General features: G+C 41.5%; 1 long non-coding RNA gene across 1 annotated transcript in view; it reads right to left on the reverse strand.

The window, feature by feature from the left end:
- Window positions 1-26,964, reverse strand: part of LOC135314801 (uncharacterized) — a 223,270-nt gene that overhangs the window by 87,189 nt on the left and 109,117 nt on the right. The window contains exon 3 of the long non-coding RNA XR_010374296.1: window positions 17,374-17,544. This is a non-coding gene — a long non-coding RNA (uncharacterized LOC135314801). The remainder of the gene's footprint in view (window positions 1-17,373; window positions 17,545-26,964) is intronic.

The raw sequence follows: 26,964 nt of genomic DNA on the forward strand, positions 1-26,964 counted from the left end.
GTACAGGAGCCAAGAAGGTGAAACCCTACCTAGAGCCCTAATTTTTCCTCCCTCTAGTTTTGCTTTATCAATTTAATGAAAGGAATGCCTTCCTACTATTTTTCATATGATGGATGACCGTGAGCCACTGAGATCAAAGACAGACAATATTTGCTCGCTCTGCTGAGTAGCGGGATCGCTAGCCTAATTTTGGCCTTGTAAAGTTTTTTGTGATCACAGGATGAAAAGCTGCTAGCGGTTCAATCCTCAATGTCTTGCTCACGTTGTGTAGTCTGTGCAGAGTTACACAATTCTGATACTAAGGAGGCTGTCCTGCAGACATGTGTCTCGTTTTGTGATCATTTTAAGAGACTGCAATCACAAAAAATTCTATTGAAATATATTTTCCATCTGTAATCACAACGCAAGTCATTAGTGAGTCTCCTCAAGAGCCTGGTGGAACCACATGGGTAATTAGCTCACTGACACCACTCACACGAGGCCACAGCCCAGTGGAAACCGGCTTGTGGAACATCTTTCCCAGCCCTGTTATAGACCTTCAGTTGGGAACTTTTATGAGTATCGTGGCCACGTTGGCAGCTGCTGCACAGCTCTGTTGTGCTTTTGGGGCTCTCTACAACCTGGGCCACGATATGAAGGAGTCAGTGCCACTGCCTGCACAGGAATGAGAAACAAGAGCTACTGGGAGCGATGTGAGCCTCCAAAACCTTCCTCCAGTAAGTCTCTGCCTGCAACAGATGACTTTCAAACAGGCACGTGGGAAGAAACAAATTCCATGTAATTTTCATAATAAACAAAACCAGAGCGAATCACTTCAGAATAACAACTTCAGTAATTTGACCTCTCTTACTCTTTCAAAGAAAGCAAAATTATTTTGTACAAATTAAAGACCATTTCTGCTGGGAAATGAGAAGCAATATCACAACTGGTGCAGCCGGCAGCCCAGCCAGCACGGGGAATCACTTCACGGGCTGTTACGATGCAAAGTGAGACATTTGACCGTCTTTGCAAAGTCAGTCAAAATTTGATTGACTTCACATCGATACGGAAGGGGCTACAGCCATACAGACCTTTCTGTTTCCTCTAGCAGACTGCGCAGTGTAGTCTAATTTCATCCCCTGTGTTTCCAGAAGAAAAATACTCTGTGTTTTCTGACTTGTCCACAGATTACCATGCCAGTATAGCTGTGCGGATCATCATATTATTACACATACTTTATGTTCTCCCTGCTTGTCGTCTTCTTTCTTACTTAGCAACTATTAAAGCAATTAGAAATATTATGTTCCTTCTAGGCAAGTCCTACAGAAAATTCTCTGCACTCTTCATACGAGCTACGCCAATGGAAAATGTTCCAGTGATGTCAGTGTATTATCAGCCTCTCTACGGCACGGCTTTTTGGGTAGTCCATGTCAATACGCTAAATTAAATAATAATTAAAGCTACTCAAAAGTGGTTTGGATGTGTTTCCAAATGAAAGTCTTAATAGAAGGGATTCAAAAGGAGTAAGAGATACATATGTTTTGATAATCTGAAGTGAGCCAGCTTACCCAAAAAGCCACTTAATTACACCAAAACTGAAACATCTGGTTTAAATTATCTGCTAAAAAATAGCACGGTGAAAAGTAAACCACTTGGAGAGGAAGTATTAACATTATTCCTGACTTACAGATTGTCACAACAGAAAAATAATACTTTTTAAATTATTTTTGTATCTTCAAATGATAGAGGAAACTCAGTAAGGAGGGAACTTGCCTTCACACTAAATTAGGAAAGCTGCGGGATGACAGTTGCGTAGGGACTGCAATGCTGGGCAATGCCGGAGGTACCAGGCTAATCTTTGTCCCTTGGATCCTTTGGAATGCGTGTGGCTTTCTGATGTCCTGCCATGTTCAGGGTATTTCACAAACAAGGAAAAGTACCAAAAAAAAAAAAAAAAAAAAGGGCAACAGTCTCCGCTTTTACTCGATTTAAGAACATTTCTGTTGTCCTTTATTATTTAATTTCTTTTTTCCCCTCAGCTGCAGACAAGAAAAGAGAAATCATGCAAAAGTGATGCCAGCTCTTCTCCTGCACATACAGTAGGTACTCCCCAATGTGGAGATACCCAAATCTCTCCCTGCTACAGTAGCCTGGTATTTCTTAACAGCATCTGTAGCTGAGAAGTCACATTACAGCACTTTAGAACATTTAGAGCCTAAGGAAAACCTTTTATGTGAGCATTTTAAAGCTCAAACCTCTAATCTGGGACTTGGTATATTTATCCAAGTCCTTAATTATTAATGTTACTCTATTGATTTGATACCTGAAACTCTAACAACAAAACCTGTGCAAACTAATTATGCCTGGCTTCTGACTTTACAGGGTTTCTTTGCTCCTCTTCTAAGTCTTCTTTCTCTTAATCAATAAGGTCTGATTCATAAAACAGTACAGAGATGCCAGAATTGAGAAATAAAAGGTATATTAATTATCATATAAACTGTGCAACAGCTGTGCACGTTGCTGAAGCATTTATACACCTGGAGGATCCCAATGATATCTAAGTTAATCTTTGCTTATTATCCTAATGTAGGAAGCACAATCAATCCTAACTGTATTTTAATTAATGCAGAAATAAAATTATTAAACAAAAAAAAAAATCTTTGGTGTCTCCACGCCAGGCTTTGTAACACCACTTTCTTGAGGCAGTGCAGCTTTGCCAGCTTTCTGCAGAAAGAGTAAATTCACAAACCTCTAATCCACACAGGTCCTCTGCTCCTCCCAGCAGTACTTCTGCAGTACCAGCACCAGTGCTGTCCTCTGCTAGTTTGCAAAGTTTAGATGAGCCCAGATTGCCCTCATCTGCATTCAAAAATACTGAATCAATTCCCTAATACAGCTAATTTAGGGCCAGATTCTGACGCCTTGCTTCACTCTGAGTAGTGTCCTCAAGACAGATAATACAAATTCCAGAGTAGTGATCATGCAGAGGCCTGGTAAGATCACCATAAATAATCTAAAGGAAGTTTTTAAACTACATCACCAAATTTGTAGTGAGCAGTTTTAAATGTATGTAATGCAGAAGCCTTGCAATGCTCATTCCTGCTCAGTTAATTGTTTTTTTTTCTTAATTTCATGCGGGTATATAACAGTACAGAGCAGAACAAATATTTAATTGTCAACAATATATTTGGTGCTCTACGGAATTCATGACTTCGCAGTTTTGCTAACACTCTGTAGAGAGGACATCCTCACGTCTCCTCCTAAGACATGTTACTGTCATAAATTTATCCCTGAAACTGAGGTGTTGCTGTATGGAAGACTGGATAACTAAGATACTACATGATCTTAATGGTTTTTTATTAAGGTCACTGCAAGGCATGACTTAAAACTTAATGATGTTGGTGACTCTTTGATCACAAACATACTGAAAATAGTTTATTAAGAAGCCAAAGTTTGAATCAATATGGCAGCACTGAAAAACTATTTCGATTTATTTGACCTTTCGTAAATTTTGCACCTTTTTAGGAGAGAATTTATTTTTCTTTCGGAAGAGAATATACACATTTTGGTTTTTTTTTTCTTTGATGACACTATTTCACCTTTTTCAGGTGGCCACCTTAAAGCAAGTTGTTATTTTATGTCTTTGTTAAGTAAGGGTCAATCTTTCCTCTCTTTGAATTGCACTATAGACATTTTCGGCGGGATTTCTCAAACTGTCATGTGCAGACTTTTGCAAACCTAACCCCTGCTCTAAATAATTATTCTCAAGGTAATAAGGGAAACACATTGTTTCTGTTCTCAGCAGCCTGGCCCTGAGTCACTGCTGTCCTGGGGAGCACTTTTTACCATTTTGCCTAGGTGCAAGGGACTACTTCGAAATAACGGTGGGGCATGAGACTGTTCCTGTCTTTCACTGCAAAGGCCACACAGTTCAGAAGGTACCACAGAGAGGAACTTGCGATCATACAGTTGTCGTCTCCTCTTGCCAGAGAGACGATAAGCAATAGATCAGATTCTTTTTTTTTTTTTTTCTTCCAAACACCAAATATCCAAATATAATATGCCCACGTCTATTTTACAGAGTGGAGATTTCACACCATATTGTAGTTGTGAAAAGTGGCTCAGAAAGATTATTAGTACTTGACCACAGGTTTAGAACTGGTCCCCAAATTCACCAGAGCTGTACTTCAGAGACTTGTGTCTCTAATACAAAACTGATAAGTGAAATGAGAAATTAGGTCCTAACACATTTCTAACCTCCACATTTGAACATCTATTTCACTTTTATTATTGCCGTAATCACCATGTATACTGACTTAAGACTTATTTTCTTCAAATCTTCTGATCTACCCAGTTCTTAAAAAAATATACTATAGTCATCCCAAATCCTCTTGCTTTCCCAATGCCATTTCAGGTGGAAAAAAATATTTTTAATGTTTATCAGAAAAGAAAGAGTGAAAGTTCTGAGGAAGACGCACAGCACAAATCTTTTTTTTTTTAAGCTAAACCAAAAGTGGATCAGAATTTAGTCCAAACGTCTCCATTATGACCAAGCTCCATTAGTTCCATTGAACAGCAACAGACATCACAGAGGGAGGTAATTTACAATTTTTATAACCATCATAAGTTGTAGTACACAACTAACCACACGGCCATTCTTTCAAAACATCAAGATAAATCACAAGAAAATCAAAGGCGTGTTTAATGTTTGATGACAAAGGGCTACTAACAAACATTTACTGCAATAAATTGTTGTTAAAAACAGAGATTATGGGAAAATGCTTAACAGACATGACTAGGACCACTTATTTTAAAATTGTCTTGCATTGCTTCTTTTAAGTGCATGGACCACCAAGTTTCCTTTAATCCTTTTTAATTCTAAGCAAGATAATTACAGCAAATAATGGTGAATGAATCACGTGCCTGTACTAAACGTGGCTGTACGTGGCGTTTAGTTGAATGCTGTGTCAGAGGATTAATGTGGTATAATACCACATTTGCTTTTGCAGCCTGTTATTCTAATCTTGCGAGCTGCATTTCATCAAGGTGGGGAAATACAGTAAGGTTACTGTTGATCTCAGGCAGCCAGAGAGGATGCTGTGTGACATCCAAGTCCTTCAGTCCTATAGGGAACTCTTGGCAGCTTCTAAAAGTCTTGTTTTGTGCATTAATGGAAGGAGAGAGAGAATTTGCCTGTGCTAGGGAAAAGTTGGCAGGTGAAGGAACAGCACAAGAGATGCCGTTGTGCCAACAAGTTACTTATTTCTGAGTATTAGGCGATGTCCACCCAAGAATTCATGGGGTCCTAAAACTGCAGAGACAGCAAATCACTGACTTGTCACTCACTGCAAATAGGGAAGCGGAGATCTGGCATTGGCGCAGGGCTAGGTGGACTGCGGTAGCCAAGTAGTCTATAGAGAAGAGTGGAATATGACCTAGTCTACAGAGGTGTAAAACACCTTTTTAACACCTTCTTCTTGCCTTAACAGAGTTTCTCCACTGCCTGGGCTGAGGCCTTTAGCATTATACCAACCAACGTATCCCTGTGAGAGGCCACTCATGGACTTCGTCATGGAGCAGTCTGATCCTAATAAGCAGAGACTACTCTCTTGCTGAGTAACAGGAGGATTTGAAGTGCTAGAACTGTACATTTAGTTATTGTGCCTACCAAATGCCCACCTATGAATGTGTGCTCCTCACTCGCAACCTTTGCAAAAAGAAAAGCAACATGGGGGTGGGAAAACTGTTCAGAAGCAAATACTACTTCCCCAAGCCGCTGCCCAAAACATAAATAGAATTCAAAACACCGCAGATCAGAAAAATTCCATTGAATTCTACCCATTATATTTTCTAAAACAAGATGGAGGAGTGCCAAAATACCTAAACAAAGGAGTTTTTTTCACACAATTTCCAACCCACTGAGAAGTAATAAGTCCTGGAGATCTTATAAAGAAACCTGTTCTTGAACAATTTACTGCCCAGATTTATAGGTCCAAGAAATGAGGATGGTTCAGATTAACTTCATATAAGCATCTACTCTCAAGAGTTTTCTCCAAACCAAACCTGAGCCAAGACTTTTTTTCCCAGTTAGCTGCCCTTTTACATTGGCTGAGTTGTGTGAAGGGGGTGGAAGATGGCCACAACTGCCTGTTTGAGAATTACCCCAACTATGGAGAAGTCTCCAACTGCTTTGAATCACTGGAATCTCTTCTTACACTTCAATTGCAGAGGAAGGGCATCAAGCACACCAGAGCGCTCTGTTAAACCACTTCATGGCTGGCACCCAGACCCTGACCTACTCTAATTGCTGTTGGGGTCAGCACTATGGAGCTTGCAAATCCAAGAGCATTATCCAGTTTTGAACATGCAAAAGTAGCTGAGGGTTTTGTTTTGAGGGTTTTTGTTTGGTGGGTTGGATGTTTTTTTTTTTTTGCTTGGCTGAGGGAAAAAATATTCTCTCAATCTGAACAAAAGATTTTGGATTACATTTCATGTAAAAATGGCTGAAAAAGTCCTTTTCAGCTGAGAATGCTGAAATTAAATATTGGCTTTTTTAGCTTTTAAATGTTGATTGGACACAAGTAATTCAGGGAAGTCAACATGAATTAATTGGTGCAATGCTGGGCTGCCAAACTGGCATTATTTTTATTATTACTAGTTCTAAAAATGGATTTGGCCACTGAGCAGGGACCAGCTTTTCTTACAGGAGTTAAACCCATCCTCAAACTTATATTAAACATCAATTGTCCACTCTTCTGTTTTGTCCACTGCCCCAGATAAAGCAGAGTAAATCTGGCAGGATTAGCAATGAGAATCCAAACCCTGTACAGTTCACCTCAGCAGGTCAAGTGAAGTTTTCAACATCTAAGATCTTCTAAAGACGACCTTTCCATGACTTTGTACATGGGAACCGATAAAAAAAATTCAGCCTGAATAAAGAACTTTGAATCGTGGAGTCTTCTGAAAACCTGGCACCAGGAAGGCTATGTACTCCAAGAAGGCAATGAAAGACTGGAAGTTGCACACCTTGACTTTATCTTATCTACCTTGATTAGAAGTGAACTAACCAGACATTTTATATGACCCTAAACCTTACCACAATTCATAAAATACTCTGGAAATACAGCAGTTAGGAAGAGCTAGTAAAGCATATGTTCACTCTATTTGATCAGAAAAGTCAACTATTGTAGCATTAAAAAGGAGGCAATTTAGGTATTGAAGACTAATTCAGAAGTATATAGAGAAAGGCCGGAAGCAGAGAAGTACAGCTTCTAATCTATACATACAGGTGGATGGTATGATAGAAGTCAAGGTGACAGAAATTGGTTGAAAATATTTTGAGCCCCCAGACTCTCTGAACCACTGCGGGCTGTTTCCAGGCCATTTTATTCCCAGAGGGTAAAACACAGAGTTCTGAGCAACACTTGAAGCAAATGGAAGTCACATCAGGCAAGCTGAAGTCATGCAATTTAATCTTGCGTGTCCCCTACCTTATTATATTCATTTACGATTACACCATACTTAGAGAAAAACATGTGTTCACTGGCAGGGTGCAGAGAAAGCAAAGGCTGGTGATATCTTAAGTCAAGACATTGTATGAATAGAGTTCTGAATACGAATTTCCACAGGGAGAGAGAACAGTGGTGAGATTTCATTTCCCATTATTACTACACGCTGGTAATGTGCTTGATAGTGTAAATATCTGTAATTGACATGTATGGATTTTTTTTTTAAATCTATGGTTCTTCTCTCTTACTCTGCAGTAAATCAAGATGCTTTGCTGATGTCAGTATTGTTGTATCACTGTGTAACTGGGGTGAAAGGAGAATTTCAGCTACTATTTTAAGCGGGAGTGCTTCTGGTTCAGCATCTATTCTCATCTGAAGCACCGAGAAAAAGGGGAAGATGGTCTATAGGGCTGGACTAAGAGCACACGATAGCAACTCTACTCCCCATTCTGCCACAGGCTTTTGGCACATCATTTAGCATTAGTGTATCTCAGCAACCCACGAAGCTGGATTAATGTTTGCCTAACACTAAGGATTTTTGTAAAGGGGAAAAAAATAAAGTTAGAAACTCTAAAAGCAACCAGGGAAATTGTTTGTCTAGTAAATACCAATGCAGATTTACAAACAAATTCAGAAACGTGAGGTAATTTTAATGCTACTTTCAGGGGTTTTTTTATTGTATTAAAAAGTGTTGGGAGTAAATGCAGAACAAAGGTAATCACTGGTTTAAAAAATATACATATAAAAGGAAGATTTTATATGTGTTTTTAAGCTAATCAGTTACCATGGATCTATATTCTGGCAACAATGCGTCTACTCTACCTTACCATACGTTTGAAAGTTATAGAAGCATATCAAGGTAAAAAATTTCTTCAGATTTCAAATTCAAACCTTGGTAAAATAACAAGAGATTGAACTAGCTTAGGGAAAAAATAGGGGAGACGGCTTTAATTCAGCCTCTGAAAAAGATAATTGTGAAAAGCCTGACTTTGTTTATGCCAAAGGCATTTTGCCATCTACCTCCACAGAGCCAGGACAACTGTGTTGTGTTTTGTAGGGCCCCAATCCTGCAAACTGTGTGATGGAGAAGGGAATTTCTAAAGTCAGTGGGATTCCCCACAGCTCTCAGGATCAGAAATTTGTGGGAAACTATGTATAGAACTTGTTTGAATTTTGGCCCAAGAGTTTTCTCATTTCCTTTGACAGTCTCCATAAAAACCCTCTTGTGCAACTCCACTATCTTTTCATCTTGGGATGCCAAAATATAAGAGTCTGAACATCTGTTTGAAAAATAGAATATGCCAATATTTAAATTAGCAATGGTTTCTTTTCCCTCCAAGACTATCAACTAATTATTTGAAATAGATTTACCCAAATATTGCACTTAGTTCCATATTACACATGCATAAATGAGAACAGAATTTGGCCCGATATGTTTAAGCTAAGCACATTTTTGCAGCTATGAAAAGTAATCTGATTTCCATGGAATAGTTCATACATGGCAACTTGCCTTCCTGGGCCTCAGTTCATGTCAAGCCTTTCACTCTGTTCATTTTATGAAGATTTAATTGAATCCTACTTAAATAGCATCAACCAGCACTTATTCATAAAGCCATCAAGCCTTTCATCACAAATTCATAGTTTTGTAATTCTTAAAAAAAAAAAAAAATCATATATATTCAGTCATACTATCACTGGAAACACTTGAAACAAACTCTTCTGTCCGCAGTCCTCTACCACGATTTTGAAACCTCATTTTGAAGTCCCATTAGAAAATAATCATAAATTGACCAAAGGTGATTTTATTTTTCACTGTTTTTCAGCATGAAATGCGATGGTGAAGTTTGTGCTGCGCGGACAAGTAAGGTTTGTCTTAGAGTGAGCTGATGGAAAGAAATATAAAATAATGAGAGGTAGGAAGGGCAAAGACGTTTTGGGCTAACCCAGCAGGAACACTGCCCCAGTACCAGAAAGGGGCAGCATGGCCAAGCTGTCCTTAACCCATTTTTGTCAAGATCTCAACCAACAGCAAGCATGGAAGGTAAAAAAACAATACAGGCCCTAAAATGAATTAAGCTGATTTCTACAGAGGCTTTATAGGACTATCAGAAACTCCTGAAGAGGGTAAAATCTCACCTGCAACAGGTGTGATTTATCAGTGAACAAAGACATTTGGGTAGCAAAAAAAAACAACCCTCCAAAACCCAAAGAACAAAAAAGCCAGCTAAGAAAAAGATATCCAGAAGCAGATGCAAGAAGACTTTTCTCACTGGTCCTTCTCCAGCAGCCCAGCCATCCTGCCGGGAGAGAGGCAGCGCTCCCCTCCCTGCCTGCAGCCAGCACCGCCACCACCTGCACAACCACTTCATTTACCTCCATTGTTTTATCCCCCAGTTTATTACCTCTAGCACTTCAGCATCAACACTGCTGAAACTGTACTTTTGGAAACAAAATCCGATTAACTTTGCCATTGGGTAAATTCTTCAATTTACTGCCCCCCCCCCAACCCCTTTGACCCAGGTTGTTATTTGCCAGAACAAATTGGGGTTTACATTATTGGTTCTTGTTCTTTACAGTCGCACAGCTGATACCATGCTGTTAGTAACAACCCTTCCAAAATAACTCAGACATGCCCCAGGTAATTAAGGAATTATAAACCACCACCACCCCCAGCCAAACAATACCATATTTCTTATTTCCATCATATAAATGACCCCACAAGGGACCAGGAAGCCTTTTTGTCTCATAAAAATAGCTTATACAGATGCATACTTAAAGCATGATTTCTTGTTATTATTTGGCATGGTAAAGACATGGTGGATTTAACTTCTTAGCGGTGATGAAAACCGTGCGGATTGTGGCAATGCCCACCAATATGGATCTGATAGTGCAGGCAGAGCAGGAAAATTTACTTTATTCATCCAGGATAGGATGGCGATGATTGGCATTGCCCATAATCTTCAGACTCTGGGTTATACTTCTAAATAGAGATGTAGAAGGGTCCTTTCAGTTTGAAAAGAAAATCAGGATGCAGATGAGGAGGTAGCCGATTCCACACCCACCTCACTGGCCTCTCAAAATGGAATGGAAAATGAAAGTTTTTCCCCCTTCTGTTTCTTTATTCATTTTCACATAAAAGCAGTGCAAATATAAACCACCAGAAATTATCACAGCAATAGAGAAGAAGGGAAAGGTAAAAAAGGAAAGTGAAAACTTCAGTTCATGACTCAAAAGAGAAAAAAAAACGGGTTCACAGGCAATTGTTGTATCTGATGTCCCCACCTTAAGGCTGACTCCTGTCACTTTGGACTTGCTGATGTTTGTACAGTCAGGCCTGCACTTTCTCTGCCTGTGACTCTCCGTTGCACTAGCGCTCTCTTTTCAGTCCCCTCACCTTCTCCTTGCTTCACATTCAGTTGTGCTTAACCCTCTCAGCCTGTTCTCTGTGACATCCCCTCACCCTTCCCCTGTTTCACATCCTCCTTTTGCTTTGCCTTTTTTTTCCTCCATGCAGTTTATTCCTTCCTTGTTAAATCCATCAGAACACAATAATAAGGTGGTTAAGCTGACCCAATACTGTCCTCTCCAGCTGATGTCTCCCCGAGCTCAGCGAAGGACAGTGTAGAGGTGCGAGTTCAGATCTGCAAACAGCGGGACCGAATTCACGCGGTCCCGAGCGTGGAGCAACAAACATCGTGTCTCAGATCTGAGTTTGCTCTCACACCAGCAATGCTGCCCTGCTCTGCTCCATGTCCATAATTTATCTGCAATTTATTACCATCTATAACATTTTCAGACACCTGCTTTTAGGCATTAGGTTAATTTCCTCCATTTATAACAGCATGGACAGATTTTAGCAAAAGAAAAAACCAGAAGTTCAATAAATCGGGACGATGGATTCCACCACTAACAGCCTGTTGAGGGTCCGCAGCCACGCAGCACCCACAGTGATGCCCCTCCGCCCCATCAGCAAATGGTGTTTGCTCAGTAGCAGTCAGAGCGCTGACGGCTTCTCTGCTGACCCTTTGGTTCTGTGTGTACTTGGAAGGCTTTACTATTATTTTAACCTCTTGCGCAATCCTCCCTTTTGTTCTACACTTTTACTTTCCTTATCTTATTTTTTACACCCTCTTATCTGCATTCTTTCACATCTTTTTATTTAAAGAGGTTTTCTTCACTACCATTACTATTCTGTACAAGTTTAATACAGAACTTCTGAGCCTGTGTTAACTAGATTACTCATCTGTTACTACTTATCTGCTCCTAAGGGCAGTAACATTTCAGGGAAAATGAACATTCAGGTCTTGTTCTCTCCTGTTAGTCAAACCCACTTCCAAGGTATTGAGCAGACTCCTTCCACTGTGCAAACGTACAGGCCTTTGGCTTCTCCCTATGAGCTTGTTCTCCCAAATATTCAGTCTGAACACATGGCAAGTACTTGACTGATCCAACCCCAGAGAATACATGTATGAAACTGTTTGAAATTAAAACACAGTTCAGCTGAAGGACTTTCCTGCCTCCTCACAAAAGGTTGGATTCTCTTTGCCCGATGCATTTGCAAGAACCTGTCAATACGCACATTTTACGAGAAGCGCGTTCATTCACTGCAAGGTCCCCTTAGCTTCCTCTCGGAGCCAGGTGTTTCCTGACAACACCTATTGTCCTGCCGGGCTGGCAGCTCCTTCTCCGTGACACCTACTGTAGGGCCCTCGCTTGCTTCTTTTGTCAGAACATAATCTGCTTCCACGCGCACTTTTCTCACACTGAGAAAGTATCTCCCATCTGGCCAGAATCAACCTTCCTTTCCTTTCTCACCAACCCTGCCAGATAACAACGGGCTCATCCTCCTGCAACCAGACCCTACGGCTGCGCTCTCCAAGCAGAGCAGGACTGTCGCCAACTCAACATCATGAGCAGCAGCATGCTGTGAGACAAACAGACATATTATTCCAAGTTTCAGCTTCCTCTTCCCTTTCATGGTACAGTATCTGCTTAGTTCATCAAGGCAGAGAGCAACGTGCAGTCCAAAAATGTGTGCCAACATCCTTCCAGTGCACATTAAAACCGAGTCTCTCCGCTATCTGCACTAAATTAACTCCCATGCACTGCACAGAGCATTAATGACTTCAATGCGCCGGGGTGGACAGGGCAGGGCTCTGCTCTGTGGAGCTGGTCCGCAGCTAGAGAAGTCCTCCACACATGCTGCCCCTTCACAGGCACCGAAACACCTGCACTCGCCCTACAACAGCGCGGTCTTTGCCTGGCACTTTGGGGCTGCCAGGGCTAGGGGAGAAGCCATCGCACAGCCCTGAGGAATCTCGGTGGCGTTCACTGCGGCGGCTGAATGCGCATCCCATGGGCATCAAGCACTTGATCCAGCACACGAGGGAATGTCAACCCTGTGTTTTTTCACATAAAACAAAACAGGGCCTTAAGTCACCCATAACTGCACCACAAAAAAAAAAAAAACCAAAAAACTAAAATTAAATGCTAGACATTGGTTTTATCTTTGTCAATGCAGTACCTTTCTCAACTCCCTTTTCAGTCTTTCTTTGGGGAAGATGGGGCTGCTTTGTTTTGCTGTGATCTGGGTTGGTTTTTTTTTTGTTCCTGCCAATTGTGTGAAATGGAACATATTTGGGAGGAATGAATTAAATTTTACAAAAGCTCTTCTAATAATATATATTTAAAAAAATAAGCAAAGAATAACAAGTATTTGCCCAGTAGATGAACTGTAAATGTTATCAGGCAAAGTAAACATTCCAACTGTAATTGTTATTGTAGATGGATGAATTCATAAATATGGAAACACTAAAAAAATGGTGTAATATAGAAACAAAATGCAATGGACTGAGAAAAGAATGCAGCATGCAGCAGGCTGGGCAAAGGCAGTTCAGAAAGGTTAAATAGCTAACAACAGCGCTGAAGAACAGAGCTGTCTAACGTGGCACCAGCTCCATGGAAGCTGATGCAAACATTCGTCACCTATGCATCCCTCAGGATTTTGTTGACACTGCATATGAACCCAAAGGAAAGTACTCCTATCTCCTTCATCCAGCACTGAACAACATGCCCTCAGTAGTAGTTTAGGTTGCATCAGGAGAGCATTTTTGAAGTCCTTCTCCCAACTGTCCCCACCTGCCATGCTTTGGCTCACGGCACAGGTGGTCTTGGAGCATACAACCCCTTTGGAAACCAGAGGACACGCTCCAGGGATGCACCTGAAGTGCCACAATCACTAATGAGTTCTTGGGCTCAGATCAGTGGCAATCCAAACTCAAATCCTCACTAATGAGCCTTGCAGACACTGGGTACTCAGCACAGTGTCTTGTTCCTACTGCACCACGTGCCTTTGCTGACACGGCCATGCAAGTACCTCCTGTGTCCTGCTGACACCTCCTGTAAGTACCCCAGGCTGGAGGCTGCTCTACCGAGGCTCTTACGTAGGCTTCTCCAGAGGACAAGTCACCTAAAGAGGGATGCTGTTCACTCTGTACTGCCCTCGGTAGGATTTTTTTTTCACTCATTCTCTTTCAGTGCCAGCTGTTAGGCAGCATACATACGTGTGATAAAATCATGTTGCCTGACTTAGGGGGTTTCACATTACTGGTGTTTTTCTTGAAGCTCTGCCTTATGGGACAGCCTTGCACTCCTGACACATGCCAGACCAGAACCAAAGATGCCCTGGATTGTTTGACAGAAACGACTGCAGGTAAGGAGTGAAAGTACCAGCTGTCACCCTCTGATGCTCTCCAAAGCCACTTTGGAGAACTGGAAGCTTCAGGGGAAGCAATGCAACCAAATTCCGGGGCTATCACAATAAATGAGTTCTTCCCTGTGCACCGCATTCACAACACAAATCCCCACACCATCGTCCCTTGGCCAGAACAGCACACCTCTCCTCTGCCCACTTCTGCAGCAGGTAGCATCATGCCAGTAAAACTGGCAAGGACACCAAGACCACCAAATGACATATTTTGCCCTGTCCCAGCCCCATTCACACCCGATCATGGACCGAGATGTCCTGTTTTCCCTCAGCTGCTGTTCTGGCACGTACACATATAAATGGCCTGCTAGTCCTGCAAAATCAGACTGGTTCTTTCCCTTCCAAATGCTCCAGATCCCTAGTGGTGTGGTCAACAACAGCAACGCACTTGTCATAATTTCCAGCTTGTCGAGTTGCTCAGCTGCAATCAAGCTGTAATTTAAGGAAGGGAGTAGTATCTTGAGTCTGACGCGTTAAGAAAGCTGAACTTCATTTTGCCAGAATACCATCGATATTAACACTCCTGGTTTCCTCTATACAATGCATCGCAAGCACTAATATTAGCCCTTAGCTGATCTGATCTTCAGTCATAAAAAGCTGTCTCACAGCTAATGCCAGCACCCACGGTTCATTAGCAGGCAGGAAAAAAAAAAAAGCTTCTGAGAAATAGGAAGGCTGGCCCTCTGCTCATCTGAAAATTTATCTCTGAATATTCAGTACAACCTCAGTCATTAGTTTCCAAAGTCACATACGGAGCAGATAGATGTCAAATCAATATCAAGACAGATAACTTCTTATCAGTTGGAACGGATACTGAGAAACAGCCTCTGTGTGATGGTATCATTTCATTAGGTTAGTTATCAACAACTATTGCCATATGTGACAATCTCATATATCCCTGAAAAAAGCCTGAGAGATAATAGTATGCTTTATAGCTTAATTCTCTGCACCAGTTAATTATATGGCACATTAAATCTACCTCAAAATAAACAAATATTGTAATTATAGCTAGAAAAAATTTACGTCATTTTTCATCAAAGTTTGACTGGGGGAGCTGGGTACATTTGGACATCAAAATCAATATGTAGGTCCTGAAAATGGATAGTTAGATGACTTTCAATCTTTACATTTAAAAACTGTTGTGTTGAACAGACAGCATTAAATCAAAATACTACTTCTTTTTAGGAAAGACCTCTTTCCACTTTTTACTGTTTAAACAACCACTTTGATTTTCAACTGCTTTACATACCTACTACATATAATTTCCTTGAAATGTTGAGGAATCTGTATTTTAGATGCATTTTTACCGGTCTTGCATCATATGGAGTATGCAATAAGATGCAGCTGAATTAATTTCATCACTGTGATGGATTATTGGTATGCAAATCTAACGGATCCCCTAGTGTTCCTTTGCTATCATATTACTCCTGCTTACAAAGGATTGCAAAACTTTCATTATGTTGTCCAATCAGTCAAACATTGAGTCAGCTAGTTCATCTTATTCTGTCTCTCCCAGTGGCTCTATTTATATCAGCTAGAGGTTGGACAATACTCTAAAGAGCACCAGCTAAAATACGCCCCCCTCAACCCCCCAGCAGCGAAGACCTCTAAAATCAGATTCATGAAAACTCTTCTGCCCCACCTCTGCTGCAGAGTTTGCAGTATGGGCCGTATCACAACACGCTCTCTATCCTGTTCTTCCCTTCTCCCAGAGTAAATAAACCGAACTAATTAGGTTAAGGGATAACCATGAGTAATGTCACAGCTGCAGCAAATGACTCTCAGAGAGGAACTATGGAATAACTCAAGCATTTGAAGGAGTACAGAAGCAAGTGCTCTACAATAACCCACCATATATCAAAATAATAAAAAGAGACAGAATTTGGCAGCAGTGAGGACATGGCAGTATTGACATACATAGAGATGTCCAACATAAATATTCCGAGATCTTTTATCAACAATTTCTAAACACAATAGGAATGTGCATGAACTGCAGCAGCTCAGTTCCAAACAGCACCATGCTAGAGTGACCAGATTTTAGATTTAGATTGTGAGCGGGATGGAGAAGAAAGGGGGGTTTGCAGCTTAGTAGGTCACTTTCAAACTGCCAGCATTGGTGCCAAATGGAGCTTTCTAATTACTTTTATTTTCCTGCTGAAATTGCAAGAGAGAAGTACAAAAAGCTGCACAGTGCTGGGGTGATTCACATGTTTCTGGAAGCTGCAGCCCAGGCAATCCCTCCCTGGCACTGTGGCTGTTGTCTGTTGAGGGAATTAGGGTTTAGTAGCTCCAGGCTGATCTCATGAAAAGGAGTGACAGATATTCAGTCTATAGAATTGCAGTGGGGGAAACAAACCTTTTGCTTTTTAAATTGTATACCTTAGAAGTAGCAAAACTAAATTGTTTCATATTTAAGCTGCATAAAAGTTGTTGATTCATAAATACTGTGATATCCATACCATTTCTCTATGCGGCAACATTTGGAAAGATCTCCTAAATTAAAAGAACGAACTGTTTTAAGCTATTTTTTTTCCCTCTTTCTGAATGCACATGCTTGAATGTGTGAAAACAGTCTGAGCCAGCACAGAGTTATTTACTCTCCAGACCACCTGTCTAGTGCCACACTGAAAAATCTGATGTAACAATTACACACTTCTCTCTCCTACTGGGCACCTCCAAACTTTTGTCCAGCTTTCTCTTAAACACACACCAACAGTCCTGACTGCGTAAAAACAAAAAACTGCGTTTTCATGAACCTAAAGAACAGAGTAGGATTGGGGCATAACAAGCAAATAAAAATTACATATTTAGCTTTGAATACCTAACTTCAAGCTGATGCTTTCTCCCAAACTAATACCAAAAAGGAAAAAAAAAAAATGAAAAACAACAACAGGAAAGGGAGTACGTGAAGTCTTGTACATCCTTGTACGAGTCAGCTTTATAGAGAAAAGACAAGGACACCCACACTCAGCCCCCCACAGACATTTAGAAGTGATGCTTTTCATGCTCTTCTACGTTGGCTACAGAGGAGCAGTCAGCCAACAGCCCAAGGCTGGGAACACCACCACACGAGGTGGTCCCTGAGCACATGCTTGCTGAAAGGACTTTGGGAGACACTACCTTTGCTCTTGAAGTCTGGGAAATTCTGGGATCATCTTTCCTCCTCCCGCCTCCTCTGCGTTACAGATACACTACCTAGGCTGAGCAATCTCCTCTGGAAGAACATCAGAGTTGTGATGTTAAGTGTAAGTGTTGCTGTTCAATACGCCACCCAACACAGGAGGAGGAAGTCTGTAGAAGAAATAGGTTTACAAGTTAATTCCCATTTTGCAAATATTATTTGCAACATACTACTAGCAATATTTTTGGCTGTATTTAATATTTGTTGACAAGCTATATTGTTTACCCTTTTTGAAGCTGACAAGGAAATTCTCACACTTTTCACAATTTTACATAGTCTGCCTTGGGGCTTTGCTCTACCTAGAGCCTCCAGAAGATTATTATTTTGGCCTGTACTTCCAAAAAGAGTTAAGGATCTGTGAAAAAAGACTATTGCCTCAGCATCTTTTTATCTGTACGTTTGCCCATTGCAGAGTGCAAGGTATTACAGTTTCATTCCATTAGGAGACCCACCAGCAAGATACTGGAAACGTCCCAGGTTGTTTAAAGGTGAATCAGAAAGCTGCTGGCACTGAGCTGGTACATGGAGGTCAGTTAGGCATCATGAAATTCGGTGACCGTACAGGTTGGGCTTCTCGACAGCTGTTTTTAAGGATGCGGACACTTCTTTTTCAGTGTGGGTGATTATGAAAATCCTACCCCTCATGCCAAATTCTCCAGTTTGTTCCATGTTTTACACATCCGCTGATTGATTTCACTGACTGGTTTTGGCAATATGATCTGTTCCTCTGAGCTGCTAAGCAGGACTTTGACCTTTTACTTGCTTATCTAAGCTAACGACACAGCTCCATTTGTGAGGTGTGCTCATCAGGCCTTTAAATTTCAATGCATTTTCAAGAAATGTCACAAGGAAAAATATCTGTGGCTTTAATTTTAAAAATAAATGTAACATCACACAGATGAAGCTCATCAGGATGGCTCTCACTGTAAAACCGATACTGCGCTAGTTTAACTGGGCTGTAGAAAATTTATAATGTTTTTAGAGAAGAATTCTGTTAATCGTGCAAGTGAGAGGTGCTTCATTTGCATCACAAACAATAAGTTGGCAAGAAAGCTCACTAACAGTGCCAGATCTAAAGGTGTTACCGTGACGGTAAGAAGAATTGGTTTAAGAAACCATTTATTTGATGAAATTGGAGGATCCCCAACTTCATAAATCAATTCCCAAATTGCAGGAAAAAATATTACCTTTTAAATGCCCCTAATTGTTATTCATTATTCTAGGCCCTCTAAACCTTACCAGAGTGGTTTATTGATGATGTAGTCTTCAAAGAACATTATTCAGGCAATGGAAGCGGGGGAAGAAAAAAAAAAAATACTGCACCAGAATAATGAATTATGGTGGACAACATCAAGAAGTTTTAGTTTGTTTGCTTTAGGCTAATTTAAAAAATAGGAGGATTTATTTTTTTGTCTTATTCTTTTTTGAAGTCAGTTAAAACAGAAACAAATTTACTTAAACAGGAAAAAGAAAGCAGAGAGATTCATACAGAATTATTGTGTTTAATTTTTTAGGTTAACTCATATAATACCTAATCCTTCATTTCAAGACAGGGCTCATTTGCTAGAAGACTCCTGACTGCAGGTTTTGTGTTCTTGGGGGTATTTGCCTGAGGGCTTAACAGCTGAGGTGATGTCCTGGTTCTACCGACAGCAGAGACAGCCTTGGCACTGGCCACAACAAACCCAGGTTTTCACATGGTGACTTTAAATTGCAGCTTTTTTGGACTGCAGAATTTCTACTAAGTCAGGGGAAGTTCAATGTGCACATTAGACCTGATTTAGTGAAGGACTTCAGTGTGCCTAATGTTAAGCATGCAAATCGTCCCATTCATTCCACTGGGACTAATTCACTGGGTAAAATATTGGCTCCAATAAAAGCATAACTCCCACTTAGGGTGTTTCTTTAGAGCTGATTTCTTCACAGGACAAAAGCAGATGGAAGTGCCAGGCAGACATTGCTGAGAAACTGGGATCAGGCAAAAATCACGGTATGAAAGAAGGAATAAAATCACATTTGGGAGAAATTAAAAAGAACAGCCTGCAGAGAAGTCTGAGAGGGGCATCTGGCGATAGAGAAAAGGTACTAGGAAAGAGTGAGAAAAACAGGGTCCTGCACGGGGCTTAAGCAAGCCTACTTGAAGAAGTGTATTTATCTGTCCCGCGGCAGTGGGTAGACACTCACGGTGATAGCAGCACTACTTACAAAGGCCCTGAAAATTTTAAATCTAAATAGATGCGACAAAAACTGAGGAAAAAGAACTACAACCTTCCCCATGTTACAAACTGAGCGTTAGGACAGCCGCCTCCAGCTCTGGGCCAGGAACCGGGCTCAAGCGCTGGATCTCACTGATCTCCATGGCACTTGCCTTGTGCCAAGGTTTGGGTGGGTGCCAGCTGGCCCTGCGCTCCACCGTGGCCGCAAACAGCTGGGGAGGGGAGGGGAGGAGGAGGAGGAGGAAGGCTGGGCACAGCTGCCCTGCCCAGGCCAGAGGGGAGATGGTCAGGCAGGCGGCAGAGCCGGTGCCACGGGGCTGCAGCTCCATCTCTGACCTTTTATGCTGAGCAGCGTTACAGACACAGCCGGGTGGGAATCATCTGCCCAGGGGACAGAGCAAGTACACAGCCCAGCCAGGCACCGTGCCTAAACCTCTCAAATCCCATCCTCAGGCTTTGTACAAAACTGTCTATTCTCTTGGGGAAAAAAAAAAAAAAAAAAGAGAGAGAGAAACAAGCACAAAAAGGTGGTTGTTTTCTTTTGCACACAGGCCATGGGAGGAAACGTGTTCCTGAACAGACACCGCAAGCCACTAAACTCCTGTTGCACCAAATGCTCTGAAGCACAAGTGTGTAACATGTTGAAAATCAGAGTTATTGGTGTATTTGTAAATAATACTGGGATAGCTTCATTTTTACCACAGTTAGCTTCTCATGGTGAGCTCCCTTTTGGGGGCAAAATCCAAAATAGCAGTTCTGCCAGAGTAAGGGAGCACATCTGTATCTCACCCACTTGAAACGCATTAACAGATAGGGTTGGTTATGGGTCACTAATAATGAGAGCAATCCCCATCCCATGTCTGAAAATAAAAATAAATCTCAAACTTTTGAACGCTGTTTTCAGTGCACTGGGTTCTACACACAGGGTGCTGATTTTCAAAACAGGTACAACTAGTCTTTCAGTCCTGCTTCACTTACTGCTGTAGAAACAGCAGTAAGTAACATTGGCTTTAAATGAAGATAGGTGCCATTTAGCTGAAGTGGTAACTATGAAGAGTTTTCTTTCTCAGTGCAGCTAATATCGCATTACTAATAAAGCCATCGAGATGCCACCAGCACACATTTATCCATAAGAAGAGTTCTGAGATGGGAGACTCACTAGACAAGTGGAAAACATTTAAACAAAACACAGAAGGTCTCCGACAGCAGAACAGATGCAACCAAGTGGACAAAACCTCATCAGCCGTTGGAGTGGGGAAAAGCACATACGGCACATGGAGAAGAGGGAAAACGTACAGGACGGACTGAGGTGGCATTCTCGGAAGCAGGAAGGTTACATGGAATTTAAAAGGATTTCTGAGTGATTCAGAGGTGAGACCTAGGAAAGCAAAATAAACTAAATATTTAGCAGAGGATGTTATCTGTAATTAAAACAATGAAAAGATGAAAGGAAGGTAGTTTCTTGCTCTTTTCCTGCTTAAGGATCAAATGCTCACAAATCCTTTCTTGGCTTTCCTGAAAAAGCTGCAGAGCAATAGACTGGTATTCTTCTGGGTGGATTTTATTATTAATTAGTATATCAAGTAGGCTCTAACTACAGGTTTGGTCATCTTTATATTACAGGGGCACTCTTGGTCCTTAGAACAAAGGCAGAGATAAACACACAACTTCAAGAACCAGCTGTATCTCAGAGTGGTCTCAGAAAAAAAACTGGCTTTGTACAGAGAGACACAGGTTACAATCCAAGTAATTATGGCCATACAAAGGAGGAGAAGTACCACTCCAGAGAAAGAAGAAATTCTTAGTACAACTCTTTCAGTGACTGATACAATACTGGGGTATAAAAATGCACCCAAGCCCAAGATACAACCACCCAAGGGATGAGAGCCAAGACCAGGATTCTTCAGTGTGATATCACTCCCGACTTCTGATTCAGTTCTACACCCTCAGTGCCAATGCATTTTAAACACGGGCTGCTTACATTTTAATGTCCTAATTGAAAACTCAGCTGATGGTTTCAGAGGATCAGTTATAGTATCAGACCTGAACTTATTTAGGAAAGGACATGTAAGGAGGAAAAAAAAAAAAAAAAAAGAGACAGAACTAGCAAAAGAAACTTCAAGACTGCTCAGTCTTTTAGAAAAAAGAAAAAGACAATAGTCTGCTTTCTCTCACTTGCATTACAGAATTTACCCTGGAACTGGGACAGATTTCAGAAGCGTTAGTACACAACAAGAGAAGGTGAGGGGGGCACCGCTCCATTAATTTTCTCATTTGCCCCTTTGTTCCCTCTGCAGCAATCTAAACAGAACTAATTCTGATGTTCCAGTGTGTGTTGTCTGCCTCTAAGTGAGAACTAAACAAAAGCAGCATTAAACTGAACTATGTGGTCATCCACACACCATACTGGTTTGGATGACTCTCTGTCTATGTGGCTTTTTGTATAAGAGCTTGTATCAATGGCCTCCTTGTTGTCTGTTGAGCCCCCATGGGGTTACATGAGTACTATCTCAATTCAATAGCTTTTCTCTCAACCATTGTCTTTTAATATAGGTTTATAGTCCTCAAGGATATATGCTGCATTACAATTAGTCATAATGTCCAGCAGTTACCGAGGCTTATTTGCAACACAGAGTTTATTGCCCTTTGTAAGGCTGACAAAGAGATACTTGTTGAGAGCTGTACACAAAAGGCAAATACAATGTATGAATTTCACAGTAATACAAAAGATGAAAATAATAGCTGGTCAGTAAACAGCTCTGTAAGAGAGTGAGTAGCATCTCTTCTTCCACCTCCTCTGGCCCCTGCTCCTGGCTTCCTCAGATCAATGCATCTCACCTAGTTTTAAAGTGATATCTTGCAGAGACAGGAAAAAGTGACTTTGCATTGTGTGTTCAGCTCTGCTTTCCACTACACTGTCACTGAAAAGAAATGAAGTGGCAGGAATTATGTTCTACACCCTGTGCTGGAGGCCTCTGTCATTTCTCAAGTTCAAAAGCACATTGCAAGTCCTCTTGCTGAGGCTCAATGCAGTTTGACTTGCAAAGAAAAGGAACAGCAGCTCTGATGTGACAAAACGAAGCTCTTTGTGTGCACCCATCTCAGTGCAGTCTCAGGCTACGCCGCTCCATGAACAACTCCACTTTTGCACATACACCACCCAGCACGTGGTCCTGGGGACACAGATGGACATAATCCAGCCTCTGTTAGCAAAAGGACCCAATTACTCCAGGATCTCCGAGCACAGCAGCCTCACTGACCCGCACCCTTGCAAACTACCTCTGCCTGCAGCCACCCCTCGATGGCCAGCACGCAGTTTCAGGAAGCCATTTCGCACAGCGGCTGATGCGGAGCAGGAGCCGCGCTTGGCCAGGGTGCCGGCAGGACACACACAGACAAGTGCCTTGGGTGAGCTGCAGATGTGCACCAAGGTGAGGCAAAGCTCTCCTGTCCACACACCCCTCTGCACAGGACACGGGCTGGAAAGGAAGCGAAGCCTGTCCTCATGAATCCTTTCCCATCCTGAAATGCGTGGATAAGCAGGCATAGAGGGCCTGACCCTTTTTTACTTTACAAAATATAAGTTCAGTCTGAAAATTGCCATCTGGACCATAAGACTAAGGAGCGAAGTGGGATCTGACTGAGCAGAAGCAAAGAGGGAGCAGCAGAGTCTGCACACTATTTACCCCAGGAAAATAGTAGCTTCTTCATTTAAAACATTCGGACAAGGTACCATGGTGTAACGGAAGACAACCTGGGACAGGACATAAGATAGAACAAACACTCTGTCTGCCTCCTCTCCTCATCCCTTATCCTCCTCTCACCCCATCACACCTCCCCCCCCACTTCTCCAGAAGTTTTGAATTTGGGGAAGTTCACATCCAAACAATGAAAATCTACAGAGTCTCGGTTAAATGGACAGATGTGGAAAACAAAACCCAAACACCTCTGAAGCATGGGGAAGCTGCTCTTCTTCAGCTGCGAAAGGCAGAGTGCAGGCCAGACCTGAAATTGTCAGAAAGAATTTGCACCAAGGGGCTCTCTGCAAAGCAAACCCAAACCGTGCTCCATATCTCCCTGTCCTCTGGTTAAGAGCTCCTTAATTTTGACAGAAAACTAGACACACTGGCAAAAAGTGGTCACCTTTACACTAACAGTGAGAAATTATGATAAACTCACTGCTGGGAGAGAAAGCAAAGTATTATCAGTGGGTGGTTATTAATCAGGGGGATCCTCTCCAGCCAGAGGATTTTCGTATTAGAAGTTGCAAACACTAAACACAAGGATCCTTTACATATCTGCATGTGTGTCCAAGTACAAAATATCCTTGCCACTTATGGTGAAGTCAAAAGATACATAAACAAAAACTACCCTGCTTATATTTATTTCCTCCTCTCTGGTTCCTCAGCACTTTGGAGATTTCCTTGGACGGGAATCTGAGCTCATTAGCTGATGAGGATTTTTTTTCTGCTGTCTCATGGCTTCTTTTCAGAAATAGTTTTTCAGCCCAACTTGCCAGCTTTCCCTGGCCTACTCTAGGTCCTGCCATTAGGTCTGGTTTGTCTCTTAAAAAATAAAAATTTTCTTTCCTCAGAGCTAGGTCTGTGCTTCTTGTTCCTCCATGACTTCTCTTTCAACGAATGTTTCATCCCCTTGCTTCCGGCTAAGAACTACTGAAGCCCGTATTTCCTTCTCCTGATGTTATAGGAGAAAATCCGTTCTCCTGACTCACCATTCAGAACCCAGGCATTAAGATGAGTGACTCTCCATGGTCGTTATACTGGAGTACGTGACAGACCTTGTGAGAAAATGATGGATTCACTATCTGCAGCAATCCAAGATGCTACCATTTTTCATAACAGCAGCTTTGTAACTTCAACCAGAATTCATAAATTGTACTTTAGACCCCCATATCAAGACAGGCTCCAAAAGTCTTCAAGGAACTGCCGCATCCCTAAGGCATTAAATCCACCTCTCATTCACCAGGTAGCTGTGCGGGTATTAATACGGAAAACCTATGTCAGCTTTGTAGAATCAAAGAAGAGTAATGAGTGTTTTTGGACTCCACATGAATGTTTGCCAATATACCTTTGAACATGAGTTTAATACCACAGCTAATTTTGTTTCAAGGCAGATGTATGTGTTCAATGACTCTTCATACTAAAATAAAATATTTCCCTGGTGAAAACATTTATTTTTCAAATGAATTCAAACAGATAAATAATAGGGACACATCAGTTCAGGATATAACCTCTCTCTTGTGTGTTCCAGGGAACACAACTTTTTATTTGATCCTAACCTTTGAGGGCTGAAAACATTCCTTTAGCACTTAAATAGCAACATCATCTATTAGCTTTTCGGCCCAGAAAAGCTTTCACAGGGAATTGTAAATCACTGTTCCCTACAAGCCATGTGCTACAGGAACCTTAGTCTGAAAACTCCTGACAAATTGCTTGCTTGCTTAGATATTCATTGTGTAGGTCTAGATCAGATGCAGAAATTCAGGTTTTTTCCACATGCCAACCTTCTATATTTTAAATTAATGATGAAGGAAAAAAAAAAAAAGAGAATAGCAAAAGGACATTAGACATATGTCTATTCCTGAATGTGCTAGTTCACAGATGTAAGTTTCTGGTCTATACCTTCTTTGGCAGGCTTTAGCAATGTAAACACTTGCATTTAATCACCATTCTAGTCAAAGGTTTTGTCTTTACTTTAAAAGTTGTATATGTGCATAAATAAAGCTGCATATGTAAATAGGAATGTGTAAATAAAAATATGTAAATAATAAAGATTTTATTTCAGACAACCAAATATGCTACGGAAATTTAATTGGATATAATAAATATTCACCAGGACATTTAAATCAAGGGGAAAAGAGGTGTAAAATATACATAAGGATTTAGTAATAAATATGTACACATTTCAAAGTGTGGGTCAAGTTTAATGCAGTACATACAAGCGCTATAGGTAACGTTGCCTTGCTTCACGCTGCAGGGACTGAGCTCAGCCTCCAGCCTTGCCCCTCTTCCCAGCCCAGGCTACAAGCAAAGCGCAGCACCCACAGCCCTGGAGCTGAGGTGAAATGCCTGACGGCCCCAAAGAGGGCCAGGCAATTAGCTCTGCAGGGCTTCTTGCCGCCTGCCGGACTCCCTCCCTGCGCCCGCCCTTTGGGGAAGGGCGAAACACAATTCGCCTCCCCTGTGGCTGCTTACGCCTACGATAAGGAGAGGTGAGAAAGGTCAGACTGTCCCCTGGGAGGTGAAATAATCCGTTATAAGGACGTTACTCATTCAGTGAATCCGAGAAGATACAGATGTAGAGAGCTTCAAAAAGCTTTACAGGGTCAATTCTCATAACTGACCAAAGTTCAAGACTTTTTGCCCCAATTCCCTTTTCTGTTTCCTCTCTTCATATCTGTGCATCTCCGTGTGTTGGTGGACACACAGTTCAATCGCCACAGCATTTTTATGCTCTGCACATCACTCATGCTGGTCTTTTGGACATGGTCCTTCACAGACAGACTAGTTAAAAAGACACTTCTTGCAATGCATCACGACACTGTTAACAGAGTAACAAGCAGAAGCGAGGAAGAATAAAACAGATATTTGGAAGGGGAATAGACTGAAATTAAAATTCAGTCACAGGAAAATTAAGCTAAGCCTAGCGAGCACACGCCATCAGGATATTACAGAACACATTTTTGCTTTCTGTTGTTCACATAAACAGTCCTATACACCATCATAAATTTCAAAAAACCAAAATCTTCCTTTTACATCAGTTTAAGGCAGAATGATAATACTCCTATTTATTTTGTCCCTACTCAAGCCCATCCCTCAGACAGTGTAAAGCTCTGTAGTACGACATGCTTCAGTGAAGTGAGACTAATTTACCCCTCCCCCGCCAAAACCTTTGCTATTTTCCAGTGAAGTTTGATTTCACTCTCTTATTTTTATCTTCCCAAGTAAAGTTTCCGCCACCCAAACCACAGGCTTATCTGTTATACAAGAACTCTCATTTTGGTGACAAACACAGCACAGGTTTCAGGAGTAGGAAATACATCCCACAGGCTGAAGAGAAGACTATTTCCTGACTTATTCCTGGTGCCGCTCACTGCCATGCACAATAAACGTGAGGCTGGTCCTGTTCTCCAGCTGTTTCTTCATTTTCTCCAGCAGTGATAGGTTCCTGCTTGCTCTGTTCCCAACTCCTTTTAAGTTACCTCCCTGGATTAAGTCCTGAGCTACTTAAATTAATATCCTCCCTAATAATCCCCAAAGCTACACTGCTAGTGAGCTACATGTTTCTCATAAA

This window comes from Phalacrocorax carbo, chromosome 8 (genome assembly GCF_963921805.1).
Source record: "Phalacrocorax carbo chromosome 8, bPhaCar2.1, whole genome shotgun sequence".
Lineage (NCBI taxonomy): Eukaryota > Metazoa > Chordata > Aves > Suliformes > Phalacrocoracidae > Phalacrocorax > Phalacrocorax carbo.